The sequence below is a fragment of the Camellia sinensis genome, chromosome 3, assembly GCF_055761805.1.
Source record: "Camellia sinensis isolate YWXY chromosome 3, ASM5576180v1, whole genome shotgun sequence".
In the NCBI taxonomy this organism is placed as follows: domain Eukaryota; kingdom Viridiplantae; phylum Streptophyta; class Magnoliopsida; order Ericales; family Theaceae; genus Camellia; species Camellia sinensis.
In genome coordinates this window covers 216489965-216510223 of record NC_138963.1, presented here as the reverse complement: position 1 = coordinate 216510223, position 20259 = coordinate 216489965, and positions in this window count along the sequence as shown.

Below are 20259 nucleotides of genomic sequence, written 5' to 3'. Positions count from 1 at the left end.
GTATCAAAAGCATACCTTAGACCCATGGGGGTGCCTCTCTTTTATAGCCAACACAATCCTAGTCCCAAAAGGAGCCTGGCCCTAATGGACTTAGGATTACTGCTAATCTGGGACTCCCAGTGGGATTAGGATAAACTCTCTAAGAGTCTTATCTTTACCCAAACTGAAGTATTCTCCCAATCTAGGACTCTTGTCCATATCCAAGTTGAGTTCCCTCTTCATTCTAGGACTCTTGTCCCTTATCCGCTTATCTCGGATTCCGATATCTTCGGAGGCAACCTCGGCCTAGTCGAGATGACCTCGACACAACGACCAAGACACGTGGCACCTCGGCTGACACGTCGGCGTCACCTTGCCACGTATTGGTACTCAGAAAATATTTCCCCACAAATATATATGTGTGTTGTGTGTTAATACAACACAAATACAACCGAAGCTCTCACTCTCTACCTCTGGCCTACCTCTCTCTCTCTCTCACTCTCACTCTCACTCTCTACCTCACTCTCACACAGACAACCGAAGCTCCCTTACACAACCGAAGCTCACTCACCGCCAGCTCCTTCTTCCTCTCACGGTATCTCCGTCTCTCTCTCTCTCTCTCTCAGATCTCCTTCTCTCTCACGAATCTCCTTCTCTCTCTCTCCCTCTCTTGTTTTTTGCTTTTGTTTTTCAGATCTGGAAAATGATAGAGATAAAGATGAAGATGTTGATGATGAAGATCGTTTTCTGGAGCTTTTTTTTTTTTTTTTTTTTTTTTTTGATGTTGTTGATGTTGCTTTTTGAGCTCAATGTTGTTGATTTTTTTTTGATGTTGTTTGATGTTGTATTTGAGCTCAAATAACTCATTTTCTGTTGATTTTTTTTGGCCGGGGATTTTCGGGGTCGGGAAAACCCGATCCCCGTTAGGGGGCGGGGGTGGGAGCGGGAGCGGAAGTGGGTTCCCCGTCAGGATCGGGGCCGGGGACTAGGGAAGTTCTACCATCGGGCATTGGGGACGGGGAGGGTGATCCCCGGCCCTGCCCCGCCCCGTTGCCATTCCTAACTGTGTATAGCCGTTACAGTAGAACTTCGCACAAATTTTACACATGGTGGTCGACCAGCTCATGCAAATGGTTCAAAAATTGGCATGCGAACTGGTTCAAATGGTTCAAATTACTGTTTCAAACGGTTCAAAAAAAATTGAACCAACGGTTAGGTAGGTTCAAACAGTTCAAAAAGGTAAAAAAAATAAAATAAAATTGCCTTACCGGTTGACCGACCGGTCGACCAATCAGTTGACCCACGGGATGATTTTCTTTTTGATGCACCGTTGGAGCAACTGATATCAAATTAAGAAAATGAGCCATTTTTTACTCAAATTTAATGAAAAAAATACTGAATCGTTAGAGATGCTCTTAGTAGATTAATAAAGTACAGTTAAAACTTAAAAGGACCGCCCTTCGACCATCAATTTAAATTTCAAACCTTTCCCTCACTGCATTTAAAGTATGGTTATCTGTCGCTTAGTTATTTACAAAGGTCTCAGCTCCTTTTATTTACATGAAAAAGATTATTTTATGTATCCATATGATATTGAGACAATAATTCAAGCCATTCATTTTTATTTGGGTAGAACTCACAATATAAACCATTCATTTGTGTTTAATTATATTGTGGTATTAGTAGTTCTATGAATCTAGACATAAACAATTAAAAGCTTTTCAGAAAAAAAAAGGTCAAGATTCATTATGATTTTATACATACAACTTTGATTGTGCATTATAGATTTAACATTTTAGGTATTTTCCAAGTTCAATTTTTTTGGTCTCCAGACTTTCCATATTTGTTGTACTGTCACGTCACTACTTATGAGGCAATACTGTGTGTTTGATTGGACGGACTGAATAAGGGGGGATTAGAATCCATCGAACTTGAGTCCTGGGACTGTGAATCTCCCGGACTATTTGGTTGGATTGGATGTGTATCCTGTGTTTGTTTTTTCATGGGATTAGATGTCTGGAAAGGACTATTTTTAGTGAATCCAACGTTTGTTTTTTCATGGGATTAGATGACTGGATAGAATAAATGAACAAAAGACTATTTTACCATTTTGCAAGTGTTTATTAAATAACAATATTATATCTGTCTTTAAATGTAATCTTTATTTATAATTGATTAGTGGACCACAATTAATTATTTAATTTTTTCAATGTTTTTTTTAGCACCATTGTTTTTTTTTCAAAGTTTGAAACATATATTTTTCCAATATTATATTTTTTAATGGTCACATTTTTTCAATATAAAAAAGACCATGTCCCATCTAATTTTTATCCAACACAAAAAAATTATTTCTCCAACACAACACACCAGCACTTCATGGTCTTATATCCAACATAACAGCACTCCATAAATCCACAAAAATTATATTGACACCAGCACTCCAGCACTCCATAAATGTCCAACACAACACACCAGCACTCTATAAATGAACAAAAATTATTTTTATCCAACACAACACACCAACACTTCATATTGACACCAACAAATCCACACAACACACCAATTAACAATCATCCAAATAATTGTGTACAGCAACCAAAATAAAAACAACAACCAACATGAAAGTGGTATATGTTCATAAGGATGTCAGTACGTACAAATATTTGTTCCTACAACTACCAACCTTCAACAACAAAAACAAAAGCATCCCATGACTAGATGAGTCAGAGGCACCAAATCATGATATAATAATTTAACCCACAAAATATTGTGCTTGACGAATAGAAAAAACAACAATTAAGTCTACGGAGCATAACCCAAAAACCAAATATTCCCATCACATGTCACAAGTTTGTTATGGAGCATTCCTACTTAGCAACCTCATTACCCACCTCAGCTTATCATCATGTGGTAAGCTGAAGAACATGTCAAGCTTTTGGACATCATGGGATATGATTTCGCAAGCATCTAATCTTTCATCTGCGGTACTTGGCAACTTTGTAAGTTCATCATTTAATGATGCTCGTTTTGATGCGACATCATGTGAATACCCCATCCTTTTTCCAATGAATTCCAACTTCTCATTGGTTTTACCCATGACATCCACCAACTTGTCAGCAAACATAGACAGCTATTCAACTACATCATCATCAGATCTTGACCTTTTCTTGTCTTTCTTTTTGGCAGAACTCTCACAAGCCCGCTGAGTTGCTGAGTTTGAACAATCCATTCCTTCACTAGTGTGACTATTTACTCCCATTTGTTCAAGAAAAGTGTCATTATCTGCAAGGCCATGCAACAACACATCTTCCTCAGCATTCATAGCCTCAATTGCATTAGTAGGCCCTTCAGCAAAGTCCCCTGTAGGTCGATCCTTGCCAAATATTTGAATCCATTCATCAAAATATGGGAAAGTTTTATTCCTCAAGTGTTTTGCATCAGTGTCCCCCTGCAATGACCAACTAATCCCAGTTAATATAGGAAAGTGTATTTCAAAAGTAGTTACATAAACATGTAGCAATTAAAAAAAAAAAAAAAAAGTGTCTACATCATGGTAACTTTACCTGAACATATGCCTCCCATACACTATCACTCTCCACATCGATTCTTTTTTCAGTGTCATTCCATCCAAACCCACTAGTAGCAAGCATACCGGACACAAAATTATAGTGCTTATTCCATATTTTAATTTTTGATTCAATATGGGGACAACCACGTAAGTCTGTCCCAGGTAATATATCCGCCAATTTAGTTTCTAGTCTCGCAAGATAGCCCGCCTTGAAAGCATTATCAACTTTCATTCCTTCATTAACAATGGACACCAATGCTGAAATTAGAGCATCCTCTTCACGTGGGCTCCAAATTCGCCTTTGTTTTGACAAATCAACCTTGTCATTTTTTTTCTTACGAGAACTGGATACCTCATTATCCATGCCTAAAGTAATCATGCAACATTTCATACGCATTACAATAAATCATTAATAACTCATAAAATAAATTGTCAGATATTAATAAAAATACATTTTCAACATCCACATTGTCATATATTAATAAAAATACCTCATCAAATAATTCAACATCCATATTGTCAGATATTAATAGAAATACATAGCAATGTCACATTAAAAATTTAAATGGTTTAATAAAAAATCAAAGTAGAGCACAATAGTAATGAAAATAATCACTAAACTATTCTCATCCAGCTCCCCCACTAGCCAACCAATCGTTGTACAATTGCATAGCGAGTGTATCTCGCCACACAGTCCATTCATTAGATGTCTCAACAGTATCAATGAAATCATCTCCCATTGGCGGTTGATTTTCTTCGTCATCATCGTCATTCTCTATAGGGTCAACTGCCATCTCTCGTCGAATGAAATTGTGTAACAAGCAGCATGCTGTGATAATACGATTTTGGGTTCTAATGGGGCAGTATGATGCACTGCGAAGTATTGCCCATCTCATTTTCAACAATCCAAAACACCTTTCTATGACATTCCTGGCTTATGCATGTTTCATATTGAAATATTCTTGGTAATTACTTGGAGTTGCCCCTTCTCTCCAAATAGACACATGGTATCGTTAACCACGGTAAGGTGCTAAGAATTCTTACCCATTTGTATAGCCCGCATCCACTAGGTAGTAGTAACCTGTGTGTGGAATGTTATGCATTAAACTCAATTATTATACACGAACTTAGGAAGAATTAAGTATCATGAAATTATTATTTGGAATCCTTAGGCCATTAGGCCGATTGATTGCATCTCTTAAAACCCTAGAGTCGGCCGCTGACCCTTTCCACCCCGGCAACACATATATGAAATTCATTTGTTGGGAGCAAACTCCTAGAACATTAGTAGCAATATCTCCCTTTCTTGTCCTATACCTTGCTTGATGAATCAGAGGTACACGAACTCTAATATAGGTGCCATCAAGTGCTCCAAGACAATTATAAACAAACCAGTTGAATAGTTATTGTAATAGTTATGGTTTCTTGTTTTGGGTAAAATAGAGAACAAAAGAAAATCAAAAAAATAATGTAAAGTTACCAAATTTGTGGACAATATATTTGCCTGGAAACAATTCCACTGTGGATCTGTGTTTGCTTAGGTAATAGGATTTGGTGTACTAAGTAAGTTGGCTTGCAGGCGTAGCACAACCTTTAACACATCATTAACATATCAACTGACAGTCTGTCCAGATCTATAGAAATTGAACTTAACATTTTGTATTTTTAAATGTTGTGCCAAAATGAAGAGGAAGAAGGCCACCTTCTCTTCTAAAGTGACATGTTTTGAAGGTCCTAACCCACCAATTATATGAATCATATTGCACAAAGTCATAAAAGAACGATGATCCATACAGAGTTGTTCAATGCATGTTATGTCACTTTCTCTCACTAAACAGTTAATATGATCCATTTGTTCTTGCAACCGATTGGGTCCTCTAATAAGATTACGTGGATACTTAGATAAATACTTCTTCAAGATAACTTAAATGACAACAGAAGTTACAGTGCATAAGGCAAATAGCTCTTGCATTACAACTTGTAGTACTACGTACAATTCAAGCTCATCATTACTCTCATCGTCAAAGTCATTGATATTCTCATCTATCTATCAAAATAAATTATCGTACAAAAACCATTTAGAATTACATATAAGAATGAAACATCTCTAGGCATATAGATAACATATAAGAGTCTACTTTTCACTGAAAGAGAAGTTTTAAATATAGAAAAACGTGACAAAACTTCAAAAAGTTATGTGCTTTATATAATAGATATGTGCTTTTCAAGTACTGTTGCCAACATGGCCGGAAAATTTGGTTCAAGAGTGTCAAATGGAAGAATGGCAGGCACATAAGTATGGTGGATTCAAATGGGCAGCCAATGGAACTTAAAGGAGGGAGTAAGTGCAGGGACTACTATGTGCAGTTTTTCAGTTTACATTCTTTATTCTTTGATTGCTTTATGAAGTAGTAACTAGTGAACTCCTATAATGATAGTGGCAAGTAGTAATTAAAGTCTGAAATTACATGGAGATTTATGCAGAGATTGAACAATTTTTATTAGAGTTCCATTAAGAATGGGCAGACAAGCAAGTGAACAAAATTTTATGGGAAATTGAAATGACACACTAGTGGGATAACAAAGAACAACAATTTGACAAAACGCATCAAAACATGTGGAAACAATTAAGTTGTGTGGACATGAATCTAGAATTTTTCAAAATGTTTAAGATTAAATTTTTCATTATAGTTAAAATTTTCAAAATGTGACTTGTACATTTTGGGATTTTATCTTTTTAACATTGATATACCTTGATATATTAGTTGAAATGAAATTATGAAAATCACAAACGTGTATAGGCCGATTTTGATATGTATCAATTTGTAGCCGATTCACATCGATTCAACAACCATAAAAGCTCTTTTTTGCATGATTTAAAAAAATTCATGATGGTAACACCTAATTCTCGATAAATATGCTCAACATTCTCACTATTGTTACATCACGATCGATAATATTATTTCTTTCGATATTATTATTTAAAATCATGGTCGAAAAAGAAAAGAAAAGAAAATTCTATCAAAAAATGTTTTGACTATGGTACATACTAAAATCTCAAGAAATGGAATGATTTATTCATTATTTTATTTTATTAATGGCTTTAGGTCTCCATTGACTACTTTGAGGAAACCAAACACAAGTGTTCGTTGTTTGGCAAGCAAGTATTGTTTGAGCTTCAAGAATTTATTTTATTAATGACTTCAGGTCTCCATTGACCACTTTGAGGAAAACAAACACCAGTGTTCTTTGTTTGGCAAGCAAGTATTGTTCGAGCTTCAAGAAAAGAAAGCCACCAAAAGCCACCAAAAACAAACACCATAACTGTGTTTAAAAAAATAAATAACATATTTTATAATCATACTTTTCATTTATCTTTATTAATGGTTGTAATTATTAGATTAATTTAACTTATTTTATAAAAATATATATATATATTTAATAGATTAAATTATCAAAATGGGTTAAGGAGGAGCAAGGGGCTGCACTATAGCAGCCCTTTAAATGCTTTGTTTTTTGTTAAATGAGTTCCAAGTGCTAACAATGGCAAGGCAACAAAGATTACAACAAAACATGACTTCACATACTCTGTTTTTTGTTAAATAATAAGTTCCAGCTACTAATAATGGCAAGGCAACAAACTTGTATACAAACCCAGCACCATTAACAACCATTTACAATTAACAATGAGCTGCTGCTGTTTTTTGAAGGCTCAAAAAAAAAAAAAAAATACAACAACAACAAATACAGACCCACAACCCACCAAAATAGGCATAACATAAACAAAATCCCTCAAATCTGGTTTGATGAAGAGAGAGAAAAAAAAAAAAACTTGAAAGAAACAAAAAAAATAACTACAGAGAGAAAATAAAAATGAACCAAATCAGCCACAACAACAACCCAAATTGAAATAAAAAATATATACCAAACAAAATGGAAGATGTAGAAAGTGTTTCAAACCTGAGTGTAGATGATGAAATTGAGCCACAAAACAAATGAATCGCCTCTAGGGTTTTGCTGTTTTGCCTCTTCTCAGTAAATGATCTGTGCTCTCACAATTACAGAGGAAGCAAAATATATATTATAAGGGCAAAATGGTCATCTCACCCCTCTAATCCAAACAGTGAATAATCCTACCAAAATTATCCTACACCCCCCCTTCCCGGATAGTGGAATCCCCCATATGGGGGACAAAGAGTCCACCGGACATGGAGTCCGGTTGGACTAAAAAAAATAATCAAACAACGGACAAGGAGGCTTCAATGGATTACAATCCAAATAGTGGATTGTCCCCCCATTTATCCGGTGAATCAAACACGCCCATAAGACAATGAATGATTGTTTCACTCTCAAGCCTTCTTTGGAGACTTTGGTTTTTCATTTAAAAATTATTCTAAATTATTATGTTTATTATATATATATATATATATATATAAAACCATGCACACCATAAATAGACTATTGTAATATTTGGAAGTATCCTAACTAGCCATTGTTTTCTAGACTCAGAAATTTTCCTTGACCCATTGCAAATCTACCTTGAAGATTCACTCCACGGGTCTACATCAATAATTGGTACTTCAGTAGAAGAAGACAAAATTCGTAGAAGATAAGGCCTCTCTTCAATCATCAGAGAAATGTACGCCAAGAAACGACAAAAGATTTTGTAAATATTTGTGTCAGTAATTATTTGCATCTGTCAATGATAAGCCTTTTCCTTCACTCACTACTTTAATAGAGCAGATGACCTCCACCATGCTCCATTAAAAAAAGTTGTGAAAATCCTTACACGTGTCTTGTAATAGATTATAGTGTCAAAATTTTATCAAAAAAGGAGGATTGAATGATATGCGATGGGGCCCAAAGCAGTACCCGATGCCATTATCCTAATCTTTTATTGAAAAAATTCTATCCATATCTAGAATAGTAATTTGAGTCAAAATCTATGCATTTATGGCATAAAAAAATTTGTAACATCTACGGCCTAGACTTAGGCAGTCTTTAAGACTTTTGAGTCCAAGCTTTTGACGTATAGATTTTTTTGCTTGTATGTATCTATCAACCATGTGTATAAATTGGCATTCATGCCAACGAAAGAAGCAGAATGAAAAATTCCCTTTCACTTTACTTTGTAAAAATTTCCAACCCCTCTAAAAAATTTCTAAGTGTTCCAAGTCTTTCAGAATTTCAGAGTCTGTAATATAATCTTTGTAAGTATACTACTTATTAATATGAAGTGTGAGTAGTCTCTTTTTTTCTTTAAATATTTCAAAAGGGTAACTCTTCTATTCTAAAAATTTATTTTCTTTTTGGAAAAACTAAGTTTATGGAATGCTTATTTTCTCATTAATATTACATGCTTTGCACCTTCGTAGTATCTGTTGTTTTCTATTTTATTATTGAGTGACCTTAGCTGAAGAGCCCGTGTGAGCCGTGGTTAGGCGTTTTAGGGCAAATTGTAGGCAGAAGGGGAAAGGTAAAAAATAAAAAATAAAATATACTATGTTGAACGAAACTTAGCTTCAAAGTGGGAGTACATGTAATGAAAACAAATATTGCCTAAAAATAGTTTTGCCAAAGAAAAAGAATTTTAGAATAAAAGGAGAGTAACCCAAGTAGAAATATTAAGAAAATATTGTCCATAAAAGGAATTTAAAAATCAAAACTTTATGCCCTTAGAAGAAAAACTTAGGATTAAAATCAAAATCAGTACTAAACTTATACAAGAATTAGAAGATCAAAAATTAAGATATCAATTTCTCTTATCATTAGCTTTTGGCAGATCCCTAGAAAATTACAGTTTAAAAATTTCTCAAATAAATAGACAGATAACTGTAAAACAAGAATTATTAAAGCTAGCCATACAACAGCTTGAAGACCTATTAGCATAACTGTAGAATTAATTAGATAATTCTCAGCCTAATTTCAAAATAGTGGTAGACCACTAACTCATCACCCCAAAAATGGTATCAGAGCAACGTTTGGTTTTAGGACAGTTTAAGTTAGTTTATGCATTTGCTTATGGAAATAGAGTAGTTTTTATTTTTGGACAATTTAGTTATAAATTTCATATTATAGTAGCTTTTAATAATTATAAAGTAGGATTTAATTTTGTGTATGAAAAGAGTAGAATATTTAGATTTAGAACTCATCAATCATAACCATCGTATTAATATAGATAAAAATAAATTTTGTTATAATTTTGAAGGTACTTTTACATATCAGCTCCATAGTGAACATAATTCTCAGCTAAATAGTATCATAGATTATCAGATTAATTTTACAGAAAATATTAAAAAGAACGTAGATAAAATTAGTAATCTCTTTACTTCATCTATAGACCATCTTTGTAACACTCGCAGTATAATTAAAGATCAAGATAAAAAATTAGATTATATCCAAGACCAGTGTAGTTCAATTTTACAAAAACGAATAGATTTAAATTTAGAAAAATTTTCCACTAAGCTAGAAATGGAAACTCTAATTTCAACTATAAATACTAGCAGCTCAAAACAAATAGAGTTAGAATTTACACAATTAATTGAAAAAATTCATAGCCAGATAAATCAAATAGCTAAACAAATAGAACAAATTAACCAACTTCAAGATAATTTAAAACAGAAATTAGAAATTTTAGAACAACTAATAAGATCTTAGTTTATGAGTAGTGATAAAAAGGCTAATAGGGACTACCAGATTATCTTAAAACAAGCAGAAGACTTCCATAATAACCCAGAAGGAATCAGTAGCTATCAAGGAATAAATCAGTAAGACAAAATAATATAAAAATTTTATTTCTAATCAGATTGTGTGAAAAATTTGAAGAACTATTAGAATAATTACACAGCGTAGAAAATCGTTTAGCCTCTTTAGAAAGAATAATACTTCAAAAGGAAAAGGAGTAGAAGGACCAACAAACAAACCTCAATCTCAGGTAAACGAAGAAGATATAGCTAGATATTTCGAAAAGCTTAAATTACCAAAGAAACCTGTTTGTAGAACTTACAGAAAATAAAGATGTTTAAATAGCTAGTAAAAGGAAGTAGTAGCAAAAAGCGTAATAAAGATGAATATATTAAAATGGAAGAATTTATAGATGTAGAACAACAAATAGAAAAATTTAAGAAAAAAAAACTAGAATTAATTCCGGCTAAATATGTATATAAGCTAGGTAAGGTTCATAAAAAAACAATATCTATTTAAACACTACGGTGAACAAATGATTAGTGTAACCCATGAAGATGAAAAAATATAGCTAAACTTAATAAATAGAGAAAGCTATAAATATGCAGTAAAAGAACATCTCAAAATGACTCACTTAGGATTAATTGTGGTAGGAATTAAGGCTTTAACTAGAGAAAATTTAGGAACTAAAGTTTTTGTATGTCTTTATGATGATAGGTTTAATGATGTAGGACAAAGTATTTTAGGCAGCTATGAATTAGACATGAATTCAAATGGAAGAATAGTCTATTTTACACCAGATTTCCTATTACCAACCTCGACTTTTCATAAAAAGATAAAAATAGGAATAAAAAGTAAAGGATACAAAATGAAAAAGGGAGAAAAGAATTTATTAGTCTGCACAGGATTTTTAGGTTTAGCAGTTTTAGAAAGTAATACTCATTATAGACCTACAAATGATCAGATAGTTAAGTTATTAGGCACAAAAGGAATAAAGGCACTACCAGCAAAAAAATTTAGTTCTGAAGAAAATGCAGCATTAGATTGGAACTTAGGAGACTTTCTAGGACAAAAAAGGTTAGCCCTCAAGATAACTTATTATATCAAAAAACAGATGGAAGTTATGCAATAAGATTCACTCAATATACGTATATAGCACCAGAAAAATCTGAAGATGATGAATTTAGCAGTATAGATAGGGAAGAAAATCAAGATAATCATAGTGAGATAAATCAATTTTATGTAATGATAGGGGAAAAAACCATATCACAAGATAAGATATATAATATTGATGAGATATATTTGAAAAATTTCACCCTAACCGATATGAATAAAATACTAGACACCAGATATTATGAATATTTAGCTAGAGGAGATACCCATGATGAAGCAGTGTCATTTTTAGATCAAGAATTTCATACAGAATATGTAGACGACATCATAGAAGATAAAATACATCCTAGCAAAATATTTAGAATGCCAAAACAATCTAATTTAGAAGATACTTTTTATATGAATACAGAAAGCACAGGAACTAGTAACCTACAACCAACTGTAGAAGATCCCATAGAACCAATGCATTATGCAGCAGGAGGAAGAAGATCATGAGCAAATTCACGACGTAGTAAAGCAGACACAAATAAAAGTTATAGGTTTCATGGAAAACGTAGACAACCATATATGAGTATATAATTTCAGCCAACCAATAACCAAGGAACCCTTTTAGATTTAGCCAGATTCGACCCTCAGATATAGCAAAAAGTAATAGAAAAATAGGAAAAAGATGCAGTAAAAGTATAGATGAGTAATCTCTTTGAATCAACTGATATGTGGGAATATATGGAAACACTTTTAGGAGATTCAGCTTTTAATACATATTTAACGTTTAAAGGAAAATATGAGGAGATAATTAGACAGCTTAAAGGACTAGGAGATAATCCGTGGAATTTTACTAGTTTTATAAAAGAAATACTTATATGATATGACCCTTCTAGAAGAAATGATTATACTCAAAGCATAACATTAACTGAGTTAGATCAGATAACATTAGGAAGTTGGAAATATATTGTACCCTTTAGTAAAGAATTCTTAGCCATCGCAGCTAGAACTGGAAAAAGTTTTGATGAGGAAATATGAAATAAATATTTTAGAAAACTACCCGGAGAACTAGGAAGAGAGATAAAAAATAAATGGTCAATTTATTATGTAAACTTACCAGCAAAAATGGCCTCAGGAGAAGTAAAAATAAGAGGAACCTTAGGATTATGACCTAGAATCGTTTATACATTTCATAAGCTCAGAGAAAAATGTATAGAAGTTAAAATATAGAAAGATTTGAAAAAACAAAGTTATGATTTTTGTAGCAGTGTAATATATATTCATCAGCAATATGAAGATAAATATAATAGAAAAAAATATAAAAAATATGGAAAATATTGAAAAGAAAAATATTGGAAGAAAAAATATAGAAAACTATGGAAAAAATAGAAATTCATTAGAAAAAATAGAACTTTTAATAGGATAAATTATAAGCGATTACCTAAAGAAGAAAAAGATAAAAGAAAACAAAGATATATTAGAAAACCCAACAGTAAAAAATGCAATTGTTTTTATGTGGAGAACCCAATCATTTTGCAAAAGCCTGCCCAAAAAGACAAAGGCCTAATACTAATAAACAGATAGAAAGACTACATATAATAGAATATTTAGAAGAAGAAATAGTTAGCATAAATAGTGATGATTCAGAAGTGTATAGTGTAGTCAGTGACTATGAATACCAAATAGAAGCCATAAGTTCAGATAGTGATTCAGAAAGTGATACAGATGTAGAAAATCTTTTAGGACAACTCAACCAAGAAATAGGAATGACTCCTTCTCATGATACTTTCTTTATGATGGAATGCAATGCAGATACTGAATGTCAGCATAATTTTCAAATAGTACTGGGATTTGATACCACTAGATGCAGTTATTGTAATTGGTTTCCAGCTAAAGATAAGAGAGCTCAGTGTTTATTATGCAGTATAACCTATTGTGTAATCTGTCTAGAAGAATTAAACATGACACATAAGACAACATCAAGAAATAACAGCGAGCTGTTAGAAGATCAGAGTATAGAAAGCAGAGAATTACATCTAACAATTAGAGAATTAGAAGTACAAGTAAGAGAACTTAAACTTCAAATACGTGAGATAGAAACTAAAGCTAATTTTGACATAGAATGTTTAGAAGCAGAAAATAGACAGCTTAAACAACAGTTAGAACAGTTTCATACTAAATACCCTTTAAAAGATAAATTGGTTGAAGAACATATGAACTCTTTAGAATTAGTCAACCTAGTTGATTCTCAACCCTTTATCAATATTCTCAAGCACAGTCAGATAATACATATTTATCATTTAATTACCCTGTTATACCCAAGCCAAATTTAGTTGAGATCTCTTGTGTAATTAAATATGTAGAAAAAACCTTTAGTATAGATGCCATGATAGATACAGGAGCCAGTAAATCATACATTGAACAACACATAGTTCCACTAGGATGGAGCACAGCTTTAACAACCCCAGCTTTAGTCAGTATAGCCGATGGAACTAAACAGACATATACACATTGCATTAACGGAGCACAGATTAGTTTTCATCACATAGGACCTCAAACTCAACATATAAAATGGTTCCCTTTACCTCAAGTTTGGATTGGAAATATTTGACAAAATCATCATTTCATCTTAGGACTTAAATTCATACTTAGTTTACACAGCGGCATGTTTATCAGCCAAAACAACATCAGCTTCTTCAAACGAACTGTACATACATCCACAGCATATGCCCTTAGCACCATAGCCCATTCATCAGAGTTGCATGCGAAGCGTGGTGGTACCATAGAAGTAGATTCAGTTCCCGCTAGTTTTTTATTTCCTAGTAGAAATATTTTTCCCAAGCTAGCCCAAAAGTATATACTTAATGAGATAGCAAATACTTCTTTAGAAAATTTAGACATAGAAAATTATGAATTAGAAGAATTTGATTTTGAAGAAAAAGGAGACTATTGGAACCTAGAAGATTTTCAACATACAGTTAACCTAGAATTAATTTTTGCAAAAATAGGAAAATTAAAGAAAAAACCAGTATACAGAAGAACAGAAAATGATTAAGATGAAATAATAAGACTAGTTGAAACAACAGAGATTTTAGGAGAACAACCCATGAAATATTGGGAAAGAAATAAAGTTTTAGCCAGTTTAGATATAAAAAATAAAGATTATAGGATTACATCAGCACAAATAGATCATACGCCAGCAGATATAGAAGAATTTAGAACACAGATTAGGGAGTTACTAGATTTAGGAGTAATTAGACCTAGTAATAGTCCGTATAGGAGCGCTGCATTCATGGTTAGAAATCATGCAGAGATAAAAAGAGGAAAAGCTAGAATGGTTACAAATTATAAAAGATTAAATGATAATACAGAAGATGATAAATATATGTAGACGCGCCCTCGAGGGCCTCCATGCTACAGTTCGGACTCAAATGTCACGGTTCTGAATCTAGTCTCGCAAAGTGCAATGCAAGACCGATAAATCACTAAAGAGTCCAAATCCAGCAAATCGTTTTGGAAAACTGATTTTTGTAAAGAAGTGCCAAACATGGACTGCTTTGTCAGATACAGAGTCGCCACCTAAATATTTTATTTTTGGAAAAATTTAGGAAACCCTGACTCGTGCCCAAGGCCACATGTCCGTCATCACCAAAGTTACCTCTACTCGGGAACTTGGGTACGATTAGGGAAGGTCAGCTATGAGCACCCCCGCTCGCCCGATCAAAGATCGGCCACTACTAAACACGATTATCTAGTTTTTGAAAACACACGTGTTCTTATTCCGGTTAATTAGCTAAAATTACTATGTGATGCGCACAGCAAAACAAGTATAGACTAGATCGCCTAATTTGGAACAAAGCATCGCATATCCGTTTGTTTGGAAATGGTTTGAAGTTTGCTACTCATAAGTAGGCTAAAATGCGGATTTCAATGAATTGTTCCAACTCAGACAATCCAACCTTCACCCACAGGCATTCAGGCAGTTAAACACTTAAGCAAATAGCCTCATGGCAAGCATGCTGTTATGTTAACATTCACACACATGCAAGATGCTAAAGCAGAAATACTTACAGTGTACTCCGAGCCAAAATAAAGAACTAGTTAGTAATCAATGCATGATCCTAGTTCATGTTAAGATGGCTAATGCAACACATGCAAAATGCAACTAGAAATAGACTCGGCTATCCTAAGATGGCATATAAGATGCAACAATTGATACATGTATTCAATTTGGAATTGAAATACAATGCAATTAGTATGATGTGCCGAGCCTGGTGCATGCAAGATAGATGAATGTATGCAAACATGCGAGCATAAGTATGCTAGACAGATGAATGGATGCAAACATGCAAAGCATAAGTATGCTAATTGAAACATGCCCTAAAACTAACCACTGAAAGCAGGTAAGTAAAGGGGAGAAAGAAATGGGGGTTGGAAGACATGCACACACGCACGCACACTTATTACAAAATTGGCCCTCTCGACGGAGGGTCCAAATAAATAATACAAACCAACTAATTAACTAACTAACAAGCTAATTAATTATTACACAACCGAATTGAATAACTAGCTACAACTAATTATTACAAAACTTAATTAATTAACAAATTAACTAATTAAATTACAAATTCAAAATGCTAACTAACAAGTAAGCAAAACAGTAAATAATGCCGTTCCAGCTCTGTTTGAAGAAGGAGAGTATGCATGCTCGGTTCCCGTCTCGGTAAGCTCTCCGGTTGCTCTCTAGAGGCTCTGTCTACAAGGTGTCCTTGAGACCTTGTTGCTGGAACTTACCAAAAACATGCTGGGGAGTGCATTAGTGGCCTGTCGGCCAAGGAGAGATGCTGCCGACCAAAAATGAAGGGGTGCCGGCCATCTGCAAGGCACTGCCGGCCACTGATGTGCTGGGACACCAAGCTGCAGTAGAGCACAAAACAGAGAAAATGGAGGGTCTCCTAAGGGTATGTACACACTATGCCATCCCATATCACGTTGAAACATCAAGGGAAAGGCATAGTCGGATCCACGACCATCAATCACTTATCCTGATGCATGATGGCCAAAGATCCAACTTGTGCAAATCAATATGAAATGAATGCACAAATAAACACATAAAGCCTAAAACTCTATCATGAATCATCAAGAGCGTCGGCGACCGAGAATTGAGACACATTTCATTACTTGAAGTATGAAACATCCCTCGTTTCTTATGCTCGGATTAACGCTTTAATCCAAACGACAATGCAAAACAAGCATGGCATAGACAATGCTAACTCGAACATGCAATCATGCAATATGACTTAAGCATGCAAAATGCAGTGTAATAAACATGCAATAACATGTAATGGAACTAGCATGCGACAACATGCAAAGGTAAAGCAAGCATACAACAATATGCAAGACGAGCATGCAACATGCATATAAGCATGATGTGAGGTAACAACCTTGAACAACATGATAAAATGCAACATGAACATACAAACATGCAAGGCATGTGAAGGCGGACAAGTATGCAACAATTTACGAAGTGGGACAAGCATGTGACAACATGGTAAGATGGGCTTACACTAAAGATGGATAGGCCTCAGCCATGCCTAAAATCAGTGGCCAATAGTGATGAATTGATAGCATGAGAAGCATGAAAAGGCAAGGTAAACATGCATGCCAATTGGCTCAAGGATTAAGGCACAAAGATGCAACTCTTAAGCACACTTAAAGAGTGACAAGCATGGAAGTATGACAATACTATGTCCTCAGAAATCTCATGTAAATTGATGCCAAATCAACTAAACAATGCAAGCATAGCATGTTAGAAAGCTCAAAGCTCAAAACTAACAAAAGGATTTAAGCCATGACCATGCAAGGCAAGCCCCAAAGGGCTAAGGGAACCTAAAACAGTCCCAAGGCAGGTCCAAATAAGACCAAAAATAAGCTCGAAGCTAGCCAACACAAGTTAGAACACAAGGCCAAAAACATGGAACACGCAAGGCTACAAAAGAGGCAATGCACTACACCTATTAAAGCCAAACATGGCATGACTTGGACAGCATAAAACAAAGTTACATCATGGTATAACAAGACCAAAAATGCACTGATATGATGACCCAAAGGCCTAGGTTTAATGGCATGCACAATGATCCATTCATGAGGCATAAAGAACCAAGGCTCCAAGGCATTAAAAGCATGTCAAATGCAAGTGTATGGCCACATTTCATGGACTGAAATAACATTTAGAATGATGGCAAAGCATGCAAACATCACATGTATGGCATGGTAGGGGTTTCAAAACCCAAGGCTAGCCTAAGCATTTGTACTATAGCTATACAAAACATGAGTGATATGGCCATGGAAGCCCAAAAAAGTGTTAAAACACCTCAAAGTAAGAACAAAATCATGCTGGAGCAAAGCCAAAATATGCTAGGATGATGAGTCAAAGCATCATGCACATGAAGCTAGTAAGCAAGATTTGTTCTACAAGTATATGGAGCATGCAAAATGCGACCAAACCAGTAAAAGATAGAGTCATGACATGCCAAATGATGACCAAATACATGTTGAAATGGACTGAACATAAGCTAGGATGACATGCTAAAGCAAGAAGCATATAAAGCTAGTTTATGAGATTTACACTACAAGTGTATTGCACATGCATGGAGTGACAAAACCAACCCAAAACAGATCTAAGGCATGGTAAAACATCACCAAAAACCTACTGAAATGGACTCAATACAAGCTAGGCAAACATGCTACTTTGATGAGCTACAAATGGGATTACACTACACATACAAGATGCATGCAAAAGGTGACCAAACTAGCCATGGAAAAAGCCAAGGCAGGTCCTAAAAGTCACAAAAAAGCCTCAAAAGTACAAAGAGGCATGTTCCTTTGGAAGGCCAAAAATGCAAGCAAACAAAAACCAAAAGAGAGGGGGCCACCCCCTCTGATTTGAGGCCTCAAAACTACATGCCTACCACTGAAAATCCACTGGATTTTAGTGGTTATAAGGCCAAACCAAGGCTAGCTCGGAGGCCTTAAGGCATGGCTCAAAACAACGCCAAACAAGGCCAACAAGAGGGTTGAAGACCCTCAACAACCAAAAGACCTTAAACAAACTTCAAAAGAACTTAAATAAAAGACTTTTTTCAGTTGAAAGCAAGGCCTAAAACAATATGCAAGGATGGCCAAAATGAGGTACAAAAAAGTGCCAAAAAGGAGAAGAAACTCACCATTGAAGATCAACTTTGAAACCAGCAACTTTAGGGGATGAAACCTCACTTTCAGAGCTCAAGAATTCCTCCCAAGAACCTCAACCCAAATATGGTGGTGTATCTCTAAGTGTTGTAGTGTAAAAGTGCAAGGAAAATGGACTTCAAGGCACAAATATACAACAAAATATAGAGAGAGAGGGATATTTCTTCTCCAAAGAGCTGAACCTCTTCCAAGGGGAGAGGCTCTCTCCTTATATAGAAGGAAAACAATGCAAAGCTTCTTCAACAAGCTTGGCAAGAGCTTCATCCCTCCATACACGTGTATGGAGGGCAGATAAAAGGATTCCAGCTGGCTTAAAATATCTGGAGTAAAACCGGCTGAGACAGAGGTTTTGCCGGCCATTAGTGGTGGCCGGCAGTGGCTCATTGATGGCCGGCAGGAATCATCAATGGCCGGCAGTGCACCAAGAAGCACATTCTGCAAGGACCAAGTCATGGTCCAAGAATGAGGCAGAAAGGATACAGGGTCTGGAAAGCTCGAACCTGTGACGTTCCGCCACAAAAGTCGAATACCCGATGAGCAATCGAACTTGTGTCCGGATGTACTTGCAAGCACAACCGAGTCTTGAGGACGGTCAAAAATGGGGTGTCTACAATATAATATACCAAATAAAGATCAGCTCATAAACAGAATACAGACAGCAAAAATATTTAGAAAATTTGATTGCAAGTTTGGATTTTGGCAGATAAAAATAGAGAAGGAAAGCATACTTTGGACAGCCTTTTGTTGCCCACAAGGACGTTATGAATGGCTAGTTATGCCTTTTGGACTAAAAAATGCACCTTCTATATTTCAGCGTAAGATGGATATTATATTTAATAAACATAGTTTTATACTGGTATACATAGATGACATATTAGTATTCAGTCCAGATAAAAATAGTCACATAGATCATTTATATATAGTATTAGAAGAATTCATAAATAATGGAATAATAATTAGTAAGAGAAAAAATGGTATTAAATAAACCTCATATAGAATTTTTAGGAATGGAGTTAGGAGATGGAAAAATCAGGCTACAACCTCACATAGTTAAGAAAATTTTAGATTACCCAGATAAATTAGAAGATACAAAACAATTTCAATCATTTTTAAGAATTTTAAATTATGCACGAATGTATATTCCTAACCTTAGCAAATAATAGGACCCCTATATAGTAAAACCACACCCACAGGACAAAAATATTTCAATCAACAAGATGTAGCTCTAGTTAGAAAAATTAAAGACATTTATAGAAATTTACCAGACCTACAACTTCCCTTAGAATCAGAATATATAGTCGTAGAGACAGACGCAAGTCAAGTAGGATGGGGAACAATATTATTAGCTAAACCCAGTAAGTATGATGGTAAAAATAAAGAACACATTTGTAGATATAGTTCTAGAAAATTTAAAGAAAAAGACACGACCATGACCAGCCTAGATTTTGAAATATTAGGAGTAGTATATATAATAAACAAATTTAGATTATTTTTGCACAAACCCTTTACAATTAGAACAGACTGTGAAGCTATAGTTAGATTTCATAATAAACTTAATGAGCGCAAACTAAGTACTAGAAGATGGGCAAAAATTTTAGATTGTCTAGTAGGACAAGGATATAAAGTAGAATTTGAACATATTAAAGGGAGTGATAATAGGTTAACAGATTGGTTAAGTA